Raw genomic sequence first — 15,688 nt, forward strand, 5'->3', positions numbered from 1 at the left:
TGGCAGAGTCGACCTTGGATGCGTCCCATGCTTTTGTTCTGCGTGGTCCGTTCGGAATCTGCCTCTGACCGGGATCGTTTAGGTGGAAAGTGATGTAGTTGTGATCGCTGCCAGTCAGATCCTCTATGACTCTCCAAAGTTAAAGTTAAGGTTAAAGTTAAAGTCAAAGTTAAAGTTAAAATTAAGGTTAAAGTTAAAGTTAAAGTTAAAGTCAAAGTTAAAATGAATGTTAAAGTTAAAGCGAAAGTTAAAGTTAAAAATAAAGTTAAAGTAAAAGTAAAAGTGAAAGTTAAAGTTAAAGTTAAAGTTAAAGTGAAAGTTATAGTTAAAGTTAAATTTAAAGTTAAAGTTAAGGTTAAAGTTAAATTTAAAGTTAAAGTTAAAGCTAAAGTTAAAGTTAAAGTGAAAGTGAAAGTTAAAGTTAAAGTTAAAATTAAAGTTAAAGTTAAAGTCAAAGTTAAAGTTATAGTTAAATTTAAAGTTAAAGTTAAAGTTAAAGTTAAACTTAAAGTTAAAGTTAAATTTAAAGTTAAATTTAAAGTTAAAGTTAATGTTAAAATTAAAATGAAAGTTAAAGGTAAAGTTAAAAATAAAATTAAAGTTAAAGTGAAAGTTAAAGTTAAAAATAAAAATAAAGTTAAATATTAACTTCTCATTTATTCAATAAAAGTAAAAAATTTATTTTCTTATCGGTCACCACGCTTAAAAAGCTTAACTTGAATTAATATCAAAGATAAAACTTGAATTAATATCAAAGAAAACAAAATGTTGCATAAATATTATAATTGCATAAGTTGATAATATGCAATAGCTTTACCGCGGCAGTCCCCGAGTGCCACACGTCCTTTTTGTTACAAAATATCTTTGTGGACTAAATGAAGACCCTTGTTTACACTTATTTGGTCTCTCTACAACGTGATGTTTTAATTTTTTTCAAACTCCACGTAGTATAGAAAATTAAGAGCTGTGTACTCTATATAGGCTACTGTATGAAATAAGCTGTAAGTCACTGTATTTAAGCTGTTTAGGCCGTTTATTGGGAGGTTGCATGAAAAAATGGACCTTGGTAAGAAAATAATGTTTCTTATAAAACTGGAGAGAGTATCGGTACAAATGTTGTAAAAAGCTTCAATCAAAGGTGGATGCTTCGTACCGTAATTTTCACTTTAATCGAAAAATTTCAATCGTTTCCGTTGAAACACTTGCGAATAATATTGTTAAAGCGCACGCAAACAACCGGCGTTTTTTGCCCTAACCCAAATAAGCATGCGTTGCGACAATGCAAAGCATGTGTGCAAACGTCAAATCTAAATGTCACGCAGAACAAAAATTGGAAATCGAGTTAGGTTTTCACGCAGCAAATTCAATTTGAGTTGCTCTCATACAAGTTGTATGTGCATGAGACATTTTTGACAGAAAATGACTTGCGTGCGTTTATATTAGGTTGGCTTGTTAGCAGGTGCTAAGCTCACGCCCACCCCGGATCATAAAGTTAAAGTTAAAGTGAATGTTAAAGTTAAAGCGAAAGTTAAAGTTAAAAATAAAGTTAAAGTTAAAGTTAAAGTTAAAGTGAAAGTTAAAGTTAAGGTTAAAGTTAAAGTTAAAGTTGAAGTTAAACTTAAAGTTAAAGTTAAAGTTAAAGTTAAAGTTAAAGTTAAAGTTAAAGTTAAAGTTAAAGTTAAAGTGAATGTTAAAGTTAAAGCGAAAGTTAAAGTTAAAGTTAAAAATAAAGTTAAAGTTAACGTTAAAGTGAAAGTTAAAGTTAAACTTAAAGTTAAGTTAAATTTAAAGATAAAGTTAAAGTTAAGGTTAAAGTTAAAGTTAAAGTTAAAGTTAAAGTTAAAGTTAAATTTAAAGTTAAAGTTAAAGTTAAAGTTAAGGTTAAAGTTAAAGTCAAAGTTAAAGTTAAAGTTAAGGTTAAAGTTAAAGTTAAAGTCAAAGTTAAAATGAATGTTAAAGTTAAAGCGAAAGTTAAATTTAAAAATAAAGTTAAAGTAAAAGTAAAAGTAAAAGTTAAAGTTAAAGTGAAAGTTATAGTTAAAGTTAAAGTTAAATTTAAAGTTAAAGTTAAGGTTAAAGTTAAATTTAAAGTTAAAGTTAAAGTTAAAGTTAAAGTTAAAGTTAAAGTTAAAGTTAAAGTTAAAGTGAAAGTGAAAGTTAAAGTTAAAGTTAAAATTAAAGTTAAAGTTAAGGTTAAAGTTAAAGTTAAAATTAAAATTAAAGTTAAAGTTAAAGTTAAAGTTAAAGTTAAAGTTAAATAAAGGTCAAGTTAAAGTTAAGGTTAAAGTTAAAGTTGAAGTTAAATTTAAAGTTAAAGTTAAATTTAAAGTTAAAACTAAAGTTAAAGTTAAGGTTAAAGTTAAAGTTAAAATTTAAAATAAAGTTAAAGTTAAAATGAAAGTTAAAGTTAAAGTTAAAGCTAAAGTTAAAGTTAAAGTCAAAGTTAAAGTTAAAGTTAAAGTTAAGTTAAATTTAAAGATGAAGTTAAAGTTAAGGTTAAAGTTAAATTTAAAGTTAAAGTTAAAGTTAAGGTTAAAGTTAAAGTCAAAGTTAAAGTTAAAGTTAAAGTTAAAGTCAAAGTTAAAGTTAAAGTTAAGGTTAAAGTTAAAAAGTTAAAGTTAAAGTTAAAGTTAAAGTTAAAGTCAAAGTTAAAATGAATGTTAAAGTTAAAGCGAAAGTTAAAGTTAAAAATAAAGTTAAAGTAAAAGTAAAAGTGAAAGTTAAAGTTAAAGTTAAAGTGAAGTTATAGTTAAAGTTAAAGTTAAATTTAAAGTTAAAGTTAAAGTTAAGGTTAAAGTTAAAGTTAAATTTAAAGTTAAAGTTAAAGTGAAAGTTAAAGTTAAAGTGAAAGTTAAAGTTAAAGTTAAAGTTAAAGTTAAAATTAAAGTTAAAGTTAAGGTTAAAGTTAAAGTTAAAATTAAAGTTAAAGTTAAAGATAAAGTTAAAGTCAAAGTTAAAGGTCAAGTTAAAGTTAAGGTTAAAGTTAAAGTTAAAGTTGAAGTTAAATTTAAAGTTAAAGTTAAAGTTAAATTTAAAGTTAAAGCTAAAGTTAAAGTTAAGGTTAAAGTTAAAGTTAAAGTTTAAAATAAAGTTAAAGTTAAAATAAAAGTTAAATTTAAAGTTAAAGCTAAAGTTAAAGTTAAAGTCAAAGTTAAAGTTAAAGTTAAAGGTAAAGTTAAAGTTAAAGATAAAGCGAAAGTTAAAGTTAAAGTTAAAGTTTTTTTTTTTTTTTTTTTTTTTTTTTTTTTTTTTTTTTTTTTTTTGTGTTTTGTGGAAGGAGGAAATGCTTTATGCACTGACCGGGATATTTAAGCCTCACTGCGAGACTCTCCGAGTGTAGGACTCCCTTCTTCCATGAAGGCCTACCCACTAAAACCTAACCTCCCACGGCCCGCGCAAATCCCCGTACCTGGGACCGCGTTTAGCATTACTTCGGGTGCGGGTGCGCGCTACGTGAGCTCTATGGCTACTCTCACGCTAATGGGCTAGGCATCCGTCTTCTCGTTTACAGGTAAGTATATGTCTCACATATCTGCTGACCGTATCCCATTTGTCTCTTCGACAGGTCATGTTATTAATGACACTGCCCGGGGATAGGTCGCCAAGTACCTCTTCTACCCTCCTTCGCTGATGGGAGAAGTGCCTGCATTCGAAGAAGGTGTGGCGTACATCGTCTATTTCCCCACAGTACAGGCAGCTCGGGCTATCAACTTTACCCATTCTGTGTAGGTATTTGCGGAAGTAACCATGTCCCGTTAGAAACTGGGTCAGGTAAAAGTCTACCTCTCCGTGCGGTCGCTTCAACCATGGATTCAGTTCAGGGATTAGTTCCCTAGTCCACTTTCCTACGATGCTGTTGCTCCACTGATCTTGCCAACATCGAATCGATTCTTCACGCGCCTGCATGGCAACAGCAGCTCTACTTGCTTGCGATCCGTTGTCATATATTGTTTTTCTTTCCTCAACGAGAAGATATATCGGTATGGTTCCCGCAACGACCAGGACAGCTTCAGCTGATACCGTGCGGTAAGCCGAAGATATTCGCAGCGCCCCTCTGCGTTGGACCGAGGTGAGGGCGACTCGGTTCTTCCGGTATTTCATTGCGTCCGCCCAGATTTCTGCACCATATAAGAGTATAGAATCCGAGGCTGATGCAAGCAACTTCCTTGTGCATGGCTTTGGGCCACCTGTGTTTGCCATTAATCTACTCAACTGCGCTATTATGCGCGCAGCTCTTTCGCAGGCCCCTCGTATGTGATCCGAGAAGTTGAGTTTGCTGTCTAACCTCACTCCCAGATATTTCGTTGAAGCGAGTGTTTCTATTGGCTGGTCCCCAACCATCATGTTCCTGGTAGTGGGAATACGTCTCTTTGTGAGAATGACGATCTCCGTTTTGGCTGTTGCTAACTGGAGACCGTGCTCAGCCATCCACCTATTTACATTGCGCATGACCTGGTTTAATTTTAGCTGTGCCAGCTCGCAGCTTGGTGCTGTTATCACAGCTGCCACGTCGTCTGCAAATGCAACGAGGAAGGTGCTTTCTGGCATGTCTAATCGAAGAAGACTGTCGTAAGTTATATTCCAGAGATCGGGACCTAGTACCGAACCCTGGGCTGCTTTAACTTTAAATTTAACTTTAACTTTAAATTTAACTTCAACTTTAACTTTAACCTTAACTTTAACTTGACCTTTAACTTTGACTTTAACTTTAACATTTACTTTAACTTTAACTTTAACTTTGACTTTGACTTTAACTTTAGCTTTAACCTTAACTTTAACTTTGACTTTGACTTTAACTTTAACCTTAACTTTAACTTTAGCTTTAACTTTAACTTTAACTTTAGCTTTAGCTTTAACTTTAACGTTAACTTTAACTTAACTTTGACTTTAACTTTAACTTTAAGTTTAACTTTAACTTTAACTTTAACCTTAACTTTAACTTTAACTTTAACTTTAACTTTATCTTTAACTTTAACTTTAACTTTAACTTTCACTTTTACTTTAACTTTAACTTTATTTTTAACTTTAACTTTCGCTTTAACTTTAACATTCATTTTAGCTTTGACTTTAACTTTAACTTTAACTTTAACCTTAACTTTAACTTTAACTTTGATTTTAACTTTAATCTTAACTTTAACTTTAAATTTAACTTTATCTTTAACTTTAACTTTAACCTTAACCTTAAATTTAACTTTATCTTTAAATTTAACTTTAACTTTAACTTTCACTTTAACTTTAAATTTAACTTTAACTTTAAGTTTAACTTTAACTTTAACTTTAACTTTAAATTTAACTATAACATTAACTTTAACTTTAACTTTAACTTTAAATTTAACTTTAACTTTAACTGTAACTGTAACTTTAACTTTAAATTTAACTTTAACTTTAACTTTAAGTTTAACTTTAACTTTAACTTTAAATTTATCTATAACTTTAACTTTATCTTTAACTTTAACTTTAACTTTAACTTTAACTTTCACTTTTACTTTAACTTTGACTTTAACTTTAGCTTTAACTTTAACTTTGACTTTAACCTTAACTTTAACTTTGACTTTAACTTTATTTTTAGCTTTAACTTTAACTTTAACTTTAACTTTGATTTTAACTTTAATCTTAACTCTAACTTTAAATTTAACTTTATCTTTAACTTTAACTTTAACCTTAACCTTAACTTTAACTTTATCTTTAAATTTAACTTTAACTTTAACTTTCACTTTAACTTTAAATTTAACTTTAACTTTAAGTTTAACTTTAACTTTAACTTTAACTTTAAATTTAACTATAACTTTAACTTTAACTTTAACTTTAACTTTTAACGCGGGGGTAACGGTCCCCTACCGGGCGCCTCCTCAGGTGGTGGATAGAGGAACGCTTCCCACAAGACGGGAGGTACTGAGTGAAGTAAGTACTCAGGGCGAACCAAAACGAGCAATCCAGTGGAAAAATGGGAATGTGTTGCTCTAAGGGCAACACATCCCAAAGTTCCGGTGGAAGGGCGATAGGATGCCGCCCTAAAATACCCCATCAAGCATCCACAGGATCGAGACCAGTAAGATCCTGTTGACCAAAACTGGAAATATGATTATGAACTGATTGCTACGGGCTGGCGATGACGATAGGCTACTACCTTAATAAGCAAGGGTGACACCTTGCCGAAACGGCTGGTAGGTTAATATCGGCATCGTCTCCGTCTCGTTAAAACCTTGGCAGGTCTTCAAGTACGTTCGAAGCACGTCGCCATTAAGTTGGTGGTGCAGGCTCAGTTGAGACGACTCCTGACTAACGCTGTATTCTGGCTCTGAACACAGACTCCCATAAGGACCTGTGTCAACCCACGCGTGGCCTCCCTGCTTCTGCAAAGATAACCACGGGAATTGAAGACGGCGACTGCACATCGTGCGGAGATAGCGGCTTGAAGCGGAGACCCAATAGAACAAATGAGCAACAAAATAAAAACAACAAAGGAAGATAAAAGTAGAGAAAGCGAGAAAGAAAGGGGCGATGAAGCGGTGTTCAAGAAGAGCACTAAAGTGCTGAGATCGCCGGTTTTAACAACCCCCGCTAAAGCGACCTTGTCGGTAATGCCCACACAAGGCACCGAATCGGCGGAAAAGACAAAGGCAGCGAAAGCACAGCTGCGCAATAACCCCAGCCAGTCAACACCTGCTACTGCAAGGGAAAAAGCGTCGGTCAGCTCACCCAATGTCGTTGCACAGCGCGCTGTTGGGAAGGAGAAACGTGCGACTCCGCCAAGAGGCTCACTCTCATACACAAGCCTCGAAGGGAAGAGCCAAGACGAACTGCTGGAGTACGCGGTATCAGTGCTGCGCGAGATGCAGGAAACCGCTCTCAAGCAGAAGACCGTGTCCAAGGACATAAAAACCGGTATGGCTCTTCTCGAGGAAGCGTTAAGCTGCATGGGATCGTTAAGGGCCCAAAAGTTAGATGAGAGCAGAGAATCGGGCCGAAAAAGCAAGAGGGCACGAACGAGCTCAGATTCCCACTCGGAGGACTTGGAAGCCAAAAAGAAACGAGATGAAAGAACAAATACGCTTTCACAAGGTGAGTCTTGGTCCAATGTAGCGCGCCGGAGGCTGAAACAGCGGGCCCAGCCAGCCAAGCAGGCAACCCCCGTCCAAGCTCCTAAAGCTCAAAAACGGGCGAGAAAGAGGAGACAAGCAGCAACTTTTGTGGTAAAACCTGTGGAAGGCAAAAGCTATGCCCAGGTACTAGTGGCCATACGCGGCCAGCTCCGCCCTAATGACACAGGTACGGTGGTACGGTCAGTACGAAAAACCAAATCTGGTAACGTACTGATTGAAACGGCGCGCTGCAGTGACCAGACGGCCTTCAGAGCAGCTATAGGTAGTGCAGTAGGAGAGGTCGGTGAAGCACAACAGCTCTCCAAGCGGATGAAGTTGGAAGTACTTGGCATGGACTGTCTCACAACTGAAACAGAAATCCAAGACGCAATAAGGAGGGAGGTCGGAAAAGAAGAAATCACTAGACCTCTCCGTGTCTCTGTGTTCGCAGCAAACCAAAGAGAACAGAAAATGGCGGTCGTCGAAGTGGACGAGAATATTGGCAACGCCCTACTCAAAAAAGGTAAAATTCCGATCGGATGGATACAGTGCCGAATCAGACAGCGAGCAGAAGTACAACGCTGCTTTAGGTGTCTCGGCTACGGACACCGGAAGGCAGAATGCAAGGGTCCAGACAGGAGTAACGCCTGCTGGAAGTGTGGGCAAAGCGGCCACAAAGCTTCGGCCTGTACCGCAGCTCCAAAATGTTACCTGTGTAATACACAGAAGCTCGATCATGTCCCTGGATCTGGAGCATGCAGCATTTCCAGAGCGGTACTCGCTGTTGCAAAGGCCAAAGTCTCAATTCAATAGTGATTAGTTTTATCCAAGGCAACCTAAACCGGAGCAGACTTGCTGATGAGCTACTACAACAGTTGGTCTTAGACCATAAAGCTAACAGCGTTATCATCAGCGAACCCTATAGAGCCCGAAATGATTGGCATATAGACAACACCGGCACCGCCGCAATCTGGATGACAGATGCAAACGCCAATATTGTGAACCGTGTTGCCGGACAAGGCTACGTCCGCCTAACTACGAATAATACCACAATAGTAAGCTGCTACTTGTCCCCGAATGATCCCATTCAAACGTTCAGGGAGAAGCTTGAACTTATTGAAGACGACCTGAGGGACTTAACTAGTAACCTGGTTGTGGCGGGAGACTTTAACGCAAGAGCCGTCGAATGGGGAATGCCGCAGACTAACACCCGTGGAAGGTTAGTCCTTGAGATGGCAGCCAGGCTCGGTTTGAACGTGCTTAACACTGGTACGACCCCTACATACCGACGGCCAGGCTTTGGATACTCGATCCCCGATGTAACACTAATGTCAGAAAGCCTGCTGCTGACCGCTGCTGGATGGAGAGTCATAGAGGATCTGACTGGCAGCGATCACAACTACATCACTTTCCACCTAAACGATCCCGGTCAGAGGCAGATTCCGAACGGGCCACGCAGAACAAAAGCATGGGACGCATCCAAGGTCGACTCTGCCACGTTCTCCGCATCAGTACTGGGGGATGCCCGACGGATAATCAACAACTCCAGTCCGACGGAAGAGACGGTTGAAAAGACAATGAGCTGTCTTCGCCACGCTTGCAACCTCTCTATGCCACGGAGGGGAGTGTGGAGGGGTAAAAAGCAGGTATACTGGTGGAATAGCGAAATCGCGGAGCTGCGGAAAATATGCCACAGGATGCGAAGGCTAGCAACTCGCGCGCGCGGCAGGCCTGAGGCTCTAGAAAAGTCGGAAGCGTACAAAGGAGCGAAGAAAGCTCTTAGTGCTGCCATTAAGCAAAGCAAGCTTAAGTGCTGGAAAGCGCTTTGCGAGGAAGTGGATCGAGACCCATGGGGGCAGGGATATAAGATAGTAATGAAGAAGTTCCGTCCGCCAAACCAGCTGATGGACGAGAACCAAATAAGGAACATTGTGGATGGCCTGTTTCCCACCCAACTGCCTAGGGAGGGCGGGTACGTTACCCATGAAGATCGCAACGTGGAACCATTCCAAGAAGAAGAGCTTAAAACTGCCGTGCGAACTATGAAACCTAGGAAAGCATCTGGGCCCGACGGAATACCCGCGGAGGCAATTAGACTAGCTGCAAACGACTGCCCAGAACTTATGTTGCACATGTACAACAAATGTCTCGAAGAAAGAATTTTCCCCACCATATGGAAGACAGCACGACTGGTTCTCATTCCAAAAGGGAAAGGAGATCCCAACTCTCCATCATCCTACCGTCCCCTATGTATGTTGGACACAGCAGGGAAATTGATGGAGAGTCTCCTGAAGCAACGCCTCACCAGAGCGTTACAGGACGCCGGAGGACTGTCGCCCAGACAGCATGGTTTTCGGAGGGGGCACTCTACAATGGATGCCATAGCAGAAGTTATAGACGCAGTCAAGAAAGCCGAGACAGCGTGCCACAGAGCAAGACCTATAGTGTTGCTGGTCACGCTGGACGTCAAAAACGCTTTTAACTCAGCTAGGTGGGAGGACATGCTTGAGGCACTAGAAAGCACTTTCAAAGTACCGCAATATTTGTTAGAAATTTTAAGGGACTACCTAAGAGAGAGGTATCTAATATATGAAAGTACTCACGGTCAAAAAAAGGTAAAAATAACAGGGGGAGCAGCCCAGGGTTCGGTACTAGGTCCCGATCTCTGGAATATAACTTACGACAGTCTTCTTCGGTTAGACATGCCAGAAAGCACCTTCCTCGTTGCATTTGCAGACGACGTGGCAGCTGTGATAACAGCACCAAGCTGCGAGCTGGCACAGCTAAAATTAAACCAGGTCATGCGTAATGTAAATAGGTGGATGGCTGAGCACGGTCTCCAGTTAGCAACAGCCAAAACGGAGATCGTCATCCTCACAAAGAGACGTATTCCCACTACCAGGAACATGATGGTTGGGGACCAGCCAATAGAAACACTCGCTTCAGCGAAATATCTGGGAGTGAGGTTAGACAGCAAACTCAACTTCTCGGATCACATACGAGGGACCTGCGAAAGAGCTGCGCGCATAATAGCGCAGTTGAGTAGATTAATGGCAAACACAGGTGGCCCAAAACCATGCACAAGGAAGTTGCTTGCATCAGCCTCGGATTCTATACTCTTATATGGTGCAGAAATCTGGGCGGACGCAATGAAATACCGGAAGAACCGAGTCGCCCTCACCTCGGTCCAACGCAGAGGGGCGCTGCGAATATCTTCGGCTTACCGCACGGTCTCAGCTGAAGCTGTCCTGGTCGTTGCGGGAACCATACCGATATATCTTCTCGTTGAGGAAAGAAAAACAATATATGACAACGGATCGCAAGCAAGTAGAGCTGCTGTTGCCATGCAGGCGCGAGAAGAATCGATCCGACGTTGGCAAGATCAGTGGAGCAACAGCATCGTAGGAAAGTGGACTAGGGAACTAATCCCTGAACTTGATCCATGGTTGAAGCGACCGCACGGAGAGGTAGACTTTTACCTGACCCAGTTTCTAACGGGACATGGTTACTTCCGCAAATACCTACACAGAATGGGTAAGGTTGATAGCCCGAGCTGTCTGTACTGTGGGGAAATAGACGATGTACGCCACACCTTCTTCGAATGCAGGCACTTCTCCCATCAGCGAAGGAGGGTAGAAGAGGTACTTGGCGACCTATCCCCGGGCAGTGTCATTAATAACATGACCTGTCGAAGAGACAGATGGGATACGGTCAGCACATATGTGAGGCATATACTTACCAGTAAACGAGAAGACGGATGCCTAGCCCATTAGCGTGAGAGTAGCCATAGAGCTCACGGGGATTTGCGCGGGCCGTGGGAGGTTAGGTTTTAGTGGGTAGGCCTTCATGGCAGAAGGGAGTCCTACACTCGGAGAGTCTCGCAGTGAAAAAAAAAAAAAAATAAAAAAAATAAAAAAAAAAACTTTAACTTTAACTTTAAATTTAACTTTAACTTTAAGTTTAACTTTAACTTTAACTTTAACTGTAACTTTAACTTTAAATTTAACTTTAACTTTAACTTTAACTTTAAATTTAACTATAACTATAACTTTAACTTTGACTTTAACTTTAACTTTAACTTTAACTTTAACTTTAACTTTAACTTTAACTTTAACTTTAACTTTGACTTTAACTTTAACTTTGACTTTAACTTTAGCTTTAACTTTAACTTTGACTTTAACCTTAACTTTAACTTTGACTTTAACTTTATTTTTAGCTTTAACTTTAACTTTAACTTTGACTTTAACTTTAACTTTCATTTTAACTTTAACTTTATTTTAAACTTTAACTTTAACTTTAACCTTAACTTTAACTTTAGCTTTAACTTTAAATTTAACTTTAACTTTAAATTTAACTTCAACTTTAACTTTAACCTTAACTTTAACTTGACCTTTAACTTTGACTTTAACTTTAACATTTACTTTAACTTTAACTTTAACTTTGACTTTGACTTTAACTTTAACTTTAACTTTAACTTTAACTTTGACTTTGACTTTAACTTTAACCTTAACTTTAACTTTAGCTTTAACTTTAATTTTAACTTTAGCTTTAGCTTTAACTTTAACGTTAACTTTAACTTTAACTTTGACTTTAACTTTAACTTTAAGTTTAACTTTAACTTTAACTTTAACTTAAACTTTAACTTTCGCTTTATCTTTACCTTTAACTTTACCTTTAACTTTAACTTTAACTTTAACTTTAACTTTAACTTTAACTTTGACTTTAACTTTAACTTTAGCTTTAACTTTAAATTTAACTTTTATTTTTACTTTAACTTTATTTTAAACTTTAACTTTAACTTTAACCTTAACTTTAACTTTAGCTTTAACTTTAAATTTAACTTTAACTTTAACTTTAACTTTAAATTTAACTTCAACTTTAACTTTAACCTTAACTTTAACTTGACCTTTAACTTTGACTTTAACTTTATCTTTAACTTTAACTTTAATTTTAACTTTAACTTTAACCTTAACTTTAACTTTAATTTTAACTTTAACTTTAACTTTAACTTTCACTTTAACTTTAACTTTAAATTTAACTTTAACTTTAACCTTAACTTTAACTTTAACTTTAAATTTAACTTTAACTTTAACTATAACTTCACTTTAACTTTAACTTTAACTTTTACTTTAACTTTATTTTTAACTTTAACTTTCGCTTTAACTTTAACATTCATTTTAACTTTGACTTTAACTTTAACTTTAACTTTAACTTTTTAACTTTAACCTTAACTTTAACTTTAACTTTGACTTTAACTTTAACTTTAACTTTGACTTTAACTTTAACCTTAACTTTAACTTTAACTTTAAATTTAACTTTAACTTTAACCTTAACTTTAACTTCATCTTTAAATTTAACTTAACTTTAACTTTAACTTTAACTTTAACTTTAACTTTAACTTTAACTTTAACTTTGACTTTAACTTTAACTTTAGCTTTAACTTTAACTTTAACTTTCATTTTAACTTTAACTTTATTTTAAACTTTAGCTTTAACTTTAACCTTAACTTTAACTTTAGTTTTAACTTTAAATTTAACTTTAACTTTAAATTTAACTTCAACTTTAACTTTAACCTTAACTTTAACTTGACCTTTAACTTTTACTTTAACTTTATCTTTAACTTTAACTTTAACTTTAATTTTAACTTTAACTTTAACCTTAACTTTAACTTTAATTTTAACTTTAACTTTAACTTTAACTTTCACTTTCACTTTAACTTTAACTTTAACTTTCACTTAAAGTTAAAGTGAAAGTGAAAGTTAAAGTTAAAATTAAAGTTAAAGTTAAGGTTAAGGTTAAAGTTAAAGTTAAAATTAAAGTTAAAGTTAAAGTTAAAGATAAAGTTAAAGTAAAAGTTAAAGTTAAAGTTAAAGTTAAAGTTAAATTTAAAGATAAAGTTAAAGTTAAGGTTAAGGTTAAAGTTAAAGTTAAAGATAAAGTTAAATTTAAAGTTAAAGATAAGATTAAAGAGGGCTGAGCTCAGGCCAAGGGGGTCACTGCTGGCGGACAGTGAACGGCCTATTAATTAGGTTAGCTGCGAATATCAAATAAGCAGCCCTCGACCAAGAGCGGCTGGTGAGGAGGGTTTGGCTTAAAAGGCCTAAAGCACCCTGAGAACCTCCAGTGACAGGGCGAGTAGATGCCGCCCTGAATTAAGCATCCACAGCCTAGTGCGGGGTTGCTTCGAGGGAATACCTACCCAAGATAGGGAGGCAACTATACGACGTGGGATACACACTCAGGAAGGTAAAGAGGTAAATTATTTGTAAATTTAAGGTGATTGTCACATTAAGACTGAGCCCAGTAAGGTCTTAATTAAGGTATACTGGAATCAACGACTCGGATATGTTTGTTAAGGGCTGGCGAATGTGGCATTCGGAAATCTCAGTACACGGCTTGACACACCGTCGGAATGACTTTCCGGTTAATGTCCCATTCGTCTCCGTCCCGTTAAAACCTTGGCAGGCCTTGGGGTACGTTCAAAGTCCGTCATCATTAAGTTGGTGGTGCAGGTTCGGTTGAGATCCTCCCGATTAATACTGATCTGGCTCTGAACGCAGTCTTCATGAGGGACTGCGTCAACCTTCACGTGGCCTCCCTGCCTTCGCATAGACAACCACGGGATCTATATAGGTAACTGCACACTCGGACCAAGATAGCGGCCTCAAGTGGGGACCCAATTAAATAAATGATGAGCAACAACAATACTAAAATAAAAAACCAAACACAGGAGAATGAAATGGCGTTCAATCCTTTTGTAGGAAGGAAGCTAGCTCGCTCTCCAGAAGGGCGTGGCCCATCGGCTGGGGGCCTTAACATTTCGTCGCAAGTGGTAACGAAACCCAAAGGAGCGGAGGCCGAAAGCAAGCAAGGAGCGTTGTCGCCGGGTGCTACACCGAAGCTTTGCAAAAAGAACTCCGACAGCAAGGCTCAAACGGGCACACCATTATTAAGTGAGCTAATTAAGCAGGCGTCAGCTGCGTTAAATCAGCAAAACCCCCCTGGAGAGAAAAAGATGACCAAGCTAGGCAAGGCGATTGAGGACTTGATGCAGTTCTTCATAGGGCGTAATAATATACACGCGGAAATCAAGCGCTTGGCCTCCGTAATAAAAGTGCTGTACATAGAGTCGGCCCTAGAGGTAAAGAATTTAGAACATAAATTGCGTGCAAGCGAATGCGCCAAGGATAGAAGTCCATCACCCCCAGGAAAGCGACCGAGGAATAATTCGTACTCGACCAAGGAGAACAACGTGGTAAAACCCACTACTACTCTAAAAGATGTCTTACCAGGGCACGTGGGTGGACACAAACGACGGCAAGAAACGCAAGAGAAGACGGAGCGGAAAGAGGAAACTGCAGCCCAAAAGACGGGAGAGTGGCAGTTAGCCAAAAAGAAGAGCAAGAAAAAATCACTTAAGGCTAGGCGGGATGCAATCATCATTTCCAAGGCGGGGGATGCGACGTACGCCGACATATTGCGTAAAGTGAGAAGATGCGACGAATTAAAATCCCTGGGTGATGACGTCAAAACGATTAGAAGAACGGCGAAAGGAGAGCTGTTACTAGAGCTGAAAAAATCGCAAGATGGGAAAACAAGCGCGTACCAAGCAGAAATTGAAGCGGTACTAAAGGACTCAGCTAAAGTTATAACAAAGTCCCAAATGGTCACGCTACAGTGCAGAGATCTCGATGAGATTACTACGCCCGAGGAGATTTGCAACGCCCTCCACCAGCAATGCAACATCAAACTTCCAGATGTGGCTGCCATAAAAAGCATACGCACAGGGTACAGTGGCACGAAGTCGGCACTTATAAGCCTTACAGCGGATGATGCCAAGGCGGTTCTTAATACGCAAAGAATCCGGGTAGGATGGGTTTCCTGCCGAATTAGAGAGCTCAAGCAAGAAAAACGCTGTTATAGGTGCTGGGGCTACGGGCATATAGCTCAGAAATGTAAGGAGACTGTAGATAGGTCTAGCCTATGCAGGAAATGCGGCCAGGGAGGTCATAAGGCTGCAAGTTGCGAAAATGCACCGAAATGCGCGCTATGTGGGGGACAACATTCAGCAGGCAGTTTTAAATGCCCACAACGAGAGGGCAGCAAAATGACTGTCTCATGAGGGTATTGCAGCTCAATTTAAACCATTGCGAGGCAGCCCAAGAGCTATTATCCCAAACAGTCTATGAAGGAGGATATGACATAGTGGTACTCTCTGAACAATACAAAAATCGCCAGGAGCAGGGTTGGCTCTCAGATTCAGCAGGGAAAGCCTCAATTTGGGCACCAGGGAAATTTCTCCCACAGGAAATTATGACGCCAACGGTAGCAGGATTCACGTGGGCAAAAATCAACGGTATATACGTCTTCAGTTGCTATGCCCCTCCGAGCATGACCATCGCCGAGTTCGAAGACATGATATACGGGATCGCCATTGAAGCACGAGGTAAACACCCGCTTTTAGTGTGCGGAGACTTCAATGCATGGTCATCTGTGTGGGGAAGTAGACGAACCAACGAAAGAGGGAGAGTTCTCCTCGAAAGTCTTACTTCTTTGAGGCTAGAACTCCTAAATGAACCAGGGATATATACCTTCGATACAGGTAC

The sequence above is a fragment of the Eurosta solidaginis genome, chromosome 1, assembly GCF_040869045.1.
Source record: "Eurosta solidaginis isolate ZX-2024a chromosome 1, ASM4086904v1, whole genome shotgun sequence".
In the NCBI taxonomy this organism is placed as follows: Eukaryota; Metazoa; Arthropoda; class Insecta; order Diptera; family Tephritidae; genus Eurosta; species Eurosta solidaginis.